General features: G+C 31.0%; 1 pseudogene; it reads right to left on the bottom strand.

The window, feature by feature from the left end:
* LOC107618112 lies at window positions 1,784-9,073 on the bottom strand (annotated as a pseudogene).

Here is a 9,317-nt window from a genome sequence, read left to right as displayed (position 1 = left end):
GTCTTCTTCTTCCTCTTCTCCAACACCAACTCCTTCTCTTACTTTTCCTTTTTCTTTTCCTTTCTCTTTTTTTCGGTCATGGCGTTTCCTTTTCCTTTGTCGTACTCAGCTCAACTTGGGCTCAGTATTGGACTCGGCCCAAACAAAATCCGAGAGTATATATGTCCATTTCGGTATCTATATCTATATCTGTATAACAACTAGCAAAAGCCTCCGCACATACGCGCACGTAGTAGTAGTGTTTGTATGGATTTGGATCCTCTCAAGTTTGAATTTCACTTTAGAGAATAAAGTGTGATCTCTCACCATTAATTTTATAAGTGGGACCAATAATAAATATGAAAGAGAAATTATTCAAGGGTAGAAGATCACACTTTACTCTCTAAAGTGAAATTCAAATTTTAGAGGATCCAAATCCGTGTTTGTATTGTAACCATTTTGCTTAAAATATTTAAATAATTCTGTGATGGACTTTTGTTATTTTTTATAATTATTTATTTGTTTATCTCTATAATTATCTATGTAAGATATTCTGCAAAAAGTATTAATACTTAAAAAGTTATATAAATTATTGAAGTACCTCGTTAAATTTGAAAAGAAGTTAGTTTATTGCTAAAGTTTGTATTTTTATTAAGGAAAAGTATAGGTAACCAACAAGATTTTTGAACAATGTGTAAACAATGTGAATTAATAGGGTTAAAAGAATAAATTTAATTAGTAGCATTAAATTAGAGTGTAGTGTATTTTCATTTGATTGGTGGTTGTTCATATTGTTCAAAATTTTCATTGTTCCCCTAGCACTTCCCTTTTATTAAACCAAGTAAAATGTATATTGATGAGTCGTTAATTCTAGTTATAAATCAGATAAATTATATTATACTCTTACATTGATTAATGTGGTATAATTTATAATTGATTAATGTGGTATAATTTAAGGCATATCGATTTATTATACTTAGAATTGATTATTTATATATTTAACGCGAGAATTTTTACCGTTTAAATATTTAGAATTTCATTTTAGTACACTAACTATTATTCATATATATTTGATATTTATTGCTATGATTTATTGGTCTGTAAATATAAAAAAAAAATATTGTAGTTAAGTCATCGAGATTAATTAATATTTTTTAAAATATTAAACATTCAATTTCGTATAAAGATGTAATGTTATACTTTTGCATTTGAAATTGAATATGCGGTAAGACAATTATTTTCACTTAGAAATGAAAATAAATAGCATGTTTCACATAGATATTAAAAAATTACATTAATTTCTACTTATATATATTACATGCACCTGGCATTATAACAACTCTGATAAAATTTATATGGAAGAACAAATTATTTTAGGCATAGAATAAAATTGAAAGCTTTAACAAAATTCAAGACAACGTAGACCAATATCAAAGTGAATTTCTGTACCTTAAAAATAAACGCAACAGTTGAAATGTGTAATTACTTAATACAGTAACTGATACAATATAATCAACATTTGTTCTATTTAAGCACATATAATTGCCTAATCTATTAAAGTAACACAAATCAATATTCAAGCAAATGCTAATATCCTTACACACACACAAAAAAGAGAATAAAGTGTAGTGCCTTAAAGTATAAATCATATAAATCATCGACTACTTTAGTTGTCAATGCCTCATATCTAGTGAAACAAATATTTTCTTTTAGTTCTTTGAATAAATAATTGTGCTGCTTTTTTCTTCTGTAGTTTTTATAAACTGGTAGCATCTTTAGAATCTTCAAAAAAATATTCTCTCATCCTCCCTACTAGTCCATCAAAATGTTCTTGATGGAAAACATTATAGGAGGAATATCTATTCTATCACATGAGCAACACAGGTTAAAAACAATGATTTTTCCTAACTCCTTAACAATAGTAATTGAATATGAGCTTGTTTGATCCCTACTGCTTCTCAACTTTTGAGCTATGATACTTTTTAGTAATACCTACAAACATTAAGAAATAATCGCAGGTTAAAAAAAATGGGTGCACCAAAAGCAAAAAAGAATTATTGATGAGATTTTTATAATACTAACCCAACAAATCAAACTTGTGTGCCATAATTTTACAGCCAAAGCTTAACAAAAAAATGTATATAAGAAATTAAGATATGTTTTTAACAAAAGAAAAAACAGTATGGTGAGGGTACCAAAGCTTCTGCTCATCAATTTTCATTCTTTGTTTCAAAATCTTTTTGCTTCTTTAGCTCTGCATATTCAATAGAAGATATAAAACCCTATCACAAAATATATTACTCTAGCATAAAAAATACAAAGTTTATTGATGTTGAGGCATAGAAGAAAACTGCCAGTTAAATTTTGGACAATTATGCTAACATAGTTCCAATCAGAGTCTTATAAGCAAACACAAAGAAGCAAATTCCGACATTTGTTTTTCTTTTACACATTTGTCAATCCTTTTCTATATCTTTGGCTGCTGTTTTTCCTACAAATAATTAGAGACCTAAAATTTTAGTTGCAAGTCAATCAAAATCTCAGATCCTCCCTGTTTAAAAAATTACATAAGACATAAAAGTAAAAAAATCAGCAATATAGTTAATAGAAGACAAATACGGTAAGCTATTCAACAACAAAATGTTTAGAACAAATTTTATAATTGTAGGTCAATCACAACATTAGATGTTCAATGTTTAAGAACAGGAGGGTTAAACCAAAAGGGGGCACCAACTTATTACAGATATCAAAAGACTCAAAATATACTTTACAATATTATTATTTTGTTAATGTGTTCAACATAGCACCCATGACGTTAACCCTAAACACAAATATATAGCAAGCAATTAAATAGCTTCATAATATGAAAACTTGAACACAAAATATGCTATCAATTTCCTTTTTTTTTCCCACATATCTGCCATCTTTTACGTGCATTCTTGGTACTTTTCAAATTCATGAAGTGTCAATGAAGGCAAATTGATTTTGTTTTACTCTTGGTTCTTGTTAGTTTGCTATCATAATTAGATGAAATCTGAAGAAGTCCTACAATTAATTACATATCCAAGATGCTCATGAAACACATGCAACAGTTTTATAAAAGTCATCGAAACTTAAAACTATTCAAAGAGAACTTAATACTAAATACATCATCTAACTTTTGAAGCCATTAAAGTGCTGCCTCAAGACATATTACTTAATATTAATATAACATACCAAAAAAATATTGTTACTAATTTAAAGTATTAAGTAATTAAAGATAGACATAGCAACCTTTTCTTTTAAATATTCCTTATTGAAAAGTTACCATATCTTCCTCAACGTAACGTAGTCTTTTTGTTTTTTATTTAAAAAAGGAATGCTTTTTTTCAGATCCTAATGCAAAAGATTGTTATTCTACTTTTAGGTTTGTATTTAAGGTTAAAAAAAGTCTGGAAAGGACTTAACCTCATCAACACATTCTATGTATCCACTTATTTTTTTCATCTCTGATCTCTTCCGACGCCTAAATCAACAGTAACAACCTGCCCCTACTCCAATCCATCAGTCACTCCAATCTCCTTATTATTAGCTTCTCCTATTTTTCACTCTGAATCATCCTCCTTATTTGTGCAACGAACCACCCGGTGAATGTTAACAACAAATACCATTGCATCACATACCCAATTCATTCACATTCTTTTATTTTTTCCAAGAAAGAACAACTCAAGTTGAAACAAAATATAAATAAATAAATGCAGAGAAAATGAACTTTTACATCATTAAATCACATGAAAAGTTGTAACTAATACCTACATATTTTCTCCTAACCATCCAATCAAATATAAATATTATCTAAAAAAATTCATATAACTATATAAGATTTGAGGAAGTTCCTCTGACTACTTACATATTTAAAGATGCTAGTGGGTACCAAACACTTGGAAATGAAGCCCAGCACTTTCTTCTGCAAAAATTAACAAATATTATTAGTATGATATTGCAAACTATGGAAAAGAAAGTGAAAATAATTAAAAAAGGGATACTTTTGGTAGAACAAAGGAGTTGGGATGGGATTGTGACGAAAGAATATTTCCAGCTTCTTCACTCTTTATTTTACAAACTTTGCTCACAAATAATCAAAATTGAAAACTGGTTCACTTCTGTGTACAACAATTCTACAAATTAGATAAGTACACAACAAATAAATGAATTCTTATAATCTCAATGTCTAAGAACTGACATAAGACATGAAAACAGTAAAAAATCAGCAATATAATTAATAAAAGACAAATACAGTAAGCTATCCAACAATAAAATATTAGGAACAAATTTTATGGGCAGGTCAGAGTAAACTCTGATCTTAATACAAATGGCACGGTTGCTATTTGAACCTCACCCCAACTCCGCATCATCCTTTGCCAAAGGGGAGATAATGATAATATCAATGAGACTCTCTTAATAGGTATGTTCATAACAAAGTTAAGGCACAGCAAATCAAATAAAATCAAATTAGGAGTGGTTGAGAAATCATGAAACCTCATACGTGTATATTATCTTCAGTTCCTGAGATATTTCTGAAAACTCAATGAGGGGATGCCATAGAAGAACCTACTGTCTCCAACATGTGGTAGCTGAATACTAAAAGAATCTGTAGTAAAAGAAATCATCAATCAAAGATGTATGCACGGAGTGAACAAATACACAATTCATAGTTAGTCTAAAATAAATATAAAGAAAGGTGAGTTACTGTGTGGATTGGAGCTTCACATCCTCCTTCAATAAGCTTCATTTACATAAAAAGCCATTACAATGAGAATTTCTATTTTAATATGACATAAATTAAATCATTATGGCAAAGATATATCAGATGACTAAAACTCGAATCCACCAACTGGTCCTACTTGCAGAGAACCTTGAGTAAAAGCATCCATTAGCCTTGGTCCATCCCCTGACCATGAAGTGCAATCCAAAAGATTTGCAATCTGCACAGTACACAAACAAAACAGTAAATAATTATTATTTTCTTTTATAGAAAAAGATTTTATCAAAAAGAGAAACAAAAGAGATGAGACATCCTCATATAAATACAAAAATATATTATTAAAATCTAAAGGGATAAACCATGTACTAATGTTAGATTATCCTTTTTCATTAGTTAGGAGAAAACACTTAAGCAGGCAGGAGCTTTTCATGATAGGGAAGCCGACATGGTAATCCTATTAGTTCTTTTTCATAGTATTGTTCTATCCTTTTTTTTTCCTTCTTTCTAAGTCAAATCCTAAAGACAGGTTTAATAATAATAATAATAATAATAATAATAATAATAATAATAATGAAAATCTTTGCACTGCAAAAGCAAAGGAATTAAACTCCACAAATAAATTCTAAAACAAAAAACACCATATTTGGTACTTTCTATCAAACAGAGATCATTTTTGGAGAGCCAAAATATTATTTCTTATCATTAACATACTTTGCAAGAAACTCCTTAAGCAAAACTTCACTATATCAAATATCAATAGAAAAAAAAAAAAGCAAATTAGCAAGAACCTTATCAATAGAACGAAAAAATTAAATCCGAATAGATTAGCAAAGAAACATATTAATTAATAAAAGAAAGGCCAAATGCATAATTATAATATCTACTATAATAAGAATAATAAGTTCAAATTACACTAACACATCAGCCCTCTCTACCTAAAAGTAACCACTAACCAATATAACCTATCCCCTTAAAAAATACTTATTAATACAAAAGCAAATAAACTAACCTTCAATTTCTGATGAGCTTCATTTATAAAATTTTCCTTGCATTCCTTTATTTGGTGAGTATAAACTGAAAGAAGAGCAAGTAATTAAACTAATTATCATGTGTTTAGATAGAATGCTAAATTATAGAAAGTAATAACAAAAGAGCAAGCATAATAGCACTTTTTTAGATTAAAGAATATTGCTGCATTGTTAGTTTTATATGATTGAATTCATTTGCTTAGCTTAAGATTTTAGAATACTGGATTACAGAATTATTCAAACCACACTTGTTGCTAGTATTCAAATTTAATCTAAATGAATAAAAATAAATCAATAAAGCAATTAGAAGGTAGCATAAAGACTTACATCCAATGCCTTGGACTCCAATTGCTTTCGTTTTGCATTTCTAAAATAGATTCATCAAAGAATATTGCCTCCTCATCATATCTGTTGAAATCAGACATTATTTACAAATAAAAAAGAAAAATTGAAACTCTATAAAGTGATTAAGTTACCCAAAACTAACCATCTTTAGAGACCTTAAACAATGAAGGACTTCTCAAAGCTCAAGCAACAACAGTAACGGTGTCTTCGAAAACCTCATCAGCCTTCACATTACCAAGAGATCCACAACTCGAACCAAAGTTTGAAAACGCATCAGTTATTCCACCGAAACACTAAGTAGGTAAAATCAAAAGCAAACACAGCGTCGTGCTTCGGTTAAACACGACTCCTAAGGCAAAACCCGCCGCTGCTGTTGCAGGGTCTCAGCCTCCTCTCCCACAGAAAGATTCGTTCACCAACCTCAACATGCATACCAACCAACTACAACACCGTCAAACTCGCAGACCTTTCCCTTTGCCCTCTTCTTCAACTCACGCCTTTTCCAGTCTTCCTTTTTGCTTCTGTATTTTGTCAAAAACCACAGATGATAGTGAACTTTTTTCTACATGATGAAGTGGATTCTACCCTAGCAAATCAAGAATCAAAACCAGAATATATACCACTTTCCCTCAACAACCTCTTCTCTTCTTCAACATAACTTTTCCCTCTACTTGCCTGACCAAGTTCTCTTTTCCTCTTTTCCTTCTAAAAGAATGAAAGATTCTTCTTATCATTCCGAGTCTGAACAGTCGCCAGCTGCTCTCCAATCGATATAGCCTCTCTTGTTTTCTGTCGCTGTTCGTACGATTCTTCAGTTTCCTTGTTGTCACGCTTGTCTTTTCCAGTGGACCAAGACCAATCCTGCTTTGTGTCGACTTCTTTCGGCGGGGGTATCCTCAATACCGACGGTCCACCTTTATATCCATGCCGCCTCAGAGCTTCAAAATCAATTGCAGCACTTTTCAGCTTCCCAGATTTTCCTGCAGACATGTACAGAAAAATCATATTGCAATCGAAATAGTGAGCAAATTTCAATATGTCAACTTTTTAAAAGCACCAAGTATGAAGCAATAATAATAATATTGGTTATGGAAACTAGGAACTTCATGAACCAACAACACTCACCAATCGTGCTAAAGATCCCAATGTTTCTCATTTAAGTTCAATTGAAAATATCTAGGGCGAATTATACCGGCGTCTCCCCAGGTTTCGTGAAATCCAACTTCTTTCTAAAATCACACATTATTGATTATCCTATCCATAGATTTGAGTAGTAATACACTTGATACTTTCGTATTTTTTATAATATGATACTAAGACCCTATAAACAAGACAGTAAGATCAGAAAGGTCAATGTCACCTAGACAAATAGATGAGAATCACGATGAATTTCGCCAAACCTGAGTGAAGGTCGTCATAATTTGCCCAAATATCTGTTATTCTAGAAGCTAAAGAAACCATAACTGGAATCACATTTGTCATAGTTGATTGTATACTCACATTTATCAATCCTTTTTATGCATGTATAGATCTCAATCAATTCTTCTAATAGGTAATCTAACATTTCACGACATGGATCACGACATTAGGTAACGTAACATCCTCTGGAAGACCATAATTATATAGTCATCAGTAATTGCTTGGTATGCAATTATCCTCAACATTATCACTAGATTATTAATCACTATCCACATTAACAAGAAGAAACAACCTATCTGACAATGCAGCATCATCAAATTGTGCAACCTCTCTTCCATAAATTGTCTCTCAACCATCTCTCAACTTTAGGGTATGTTTGGTTAGAACATACCATGAGAAATTCTACTCTATCAGTTGCCAACAACGATATGATCATCAAGGAATGTTCCATTTTTTTGTTTTTGTGCTCAGAAATATTCAAAACAAAACCTGAAAGAACCATATCAAGGTTTCACAACTAGAATGGAAGTTGATACACACGATAGAGTTGAAGCAAATATAGAGAATAAAACCATGAGATACATTGTGAATAATATATATGTTGGGATATTTACAACCGTCGCACAGCTCGAAACACAGTTTTTGTACATAATCATAACAACCATCTATGTGCATTGCCACATTCATCTTTCAACAAAACTAGGATACTCTTCAGAATCTACTCCCTCCATTTCATATTGACAAGTCGTTTTAATTTTTCTAGTATGCAATTTGTACAATCTGCACCTATCATTCATTCAAATCGACCTTTTAGTTTGAAATGAAGGGAGTCACAGTGTGACACGTAGATTCAGCCTAGATACAATCTGCACCTATCATTCAATCAAGAACTTTTCATAAGATCAGAACTTCATCATACATGTCACCAATTCATTCAATCAAATACCTTTTGATTTCTTCCCACTGGCTTCATTATCGTTGTCAGAATCGGAATGCGAAGCCGGCGACTCGTCACCCGAGGAGTCATCATCCTCATCACTCCATGGCATTGTCTTCTTCATGGTAGGTGGAAAATCACTGAAAACAAATAAAGGGTGCTATCAAAATGAAGAAATATGAATAAAATCTCCAAAAGTTTGATACAAACAGGTAAATCAACCAACAAGAACACATTGACAAAATGTTCAATCACAACTAAAAGCAAGCTATTAGCAAGTAATACAGCTAACTAATTCTATGCTCACAACAAATTATATACATAAGGATGAAAGAAAATTAAAAAGTATAACTAAGAAATAAATAATGTCACAAAATTAACAGCAACTGAGCATGGCATGCCACAAAAGCAAAGAATCCCATGAAATTAAACAGAACCCACAAACCCAAAAGCCCTGAAAATTTTGCAGCAATAACAAAAGAAGAAACTTTGGTGTGATATCTTTTAAAATAAGAAAAAAATATATTTTTTGAATCAAAATCAGCATACATAGCATGGGTTTTAGGGACAAAAATAAGAGACGAAAAAAAGGAAGAGACAAAGTGCGAGAAGAACAGAACAAGAGAGTACCGTGAAAGGGGAAAGAAAAAAAAAGCTTCTACGGTTCTCTAAATTTCTCTGGCAAGTGGATCAGCTACTCTTATTATTTTGATAGTTTAATGTTTTCAGCTCCATTCATCAAAGGTTTCTATGCTTTCTAGGGATTTCCAAACCTTTTTTTTTTTTCTTATATATTTTTACAAAAATCATTTATTAGTAGGACTTTTTGATTTTTTTATTTTTGGGTATGTTTTAAATTTTTAAA

This window comes from Arachis ipaensis, chromosome B09 (assembly GCF_000816755.2).
Source record: "Arachis ipaensis cultivar K30076 chromosome B09, Araip1.1, whole genome shotgun sequence".
In the NCBI taxonomy this organism is placed as follows: domain Eukaryota; kingdom Viridiplantae; phylum Streptophyta; class Magnoliopsida; order Fabales; family Fabaceae; genus Arachis; species Arachis ipaensis.
Note: the sequence above shows the minus strand (reverse complement) of the source record. Positions and strands in the feature narration are given on the sequence as shown.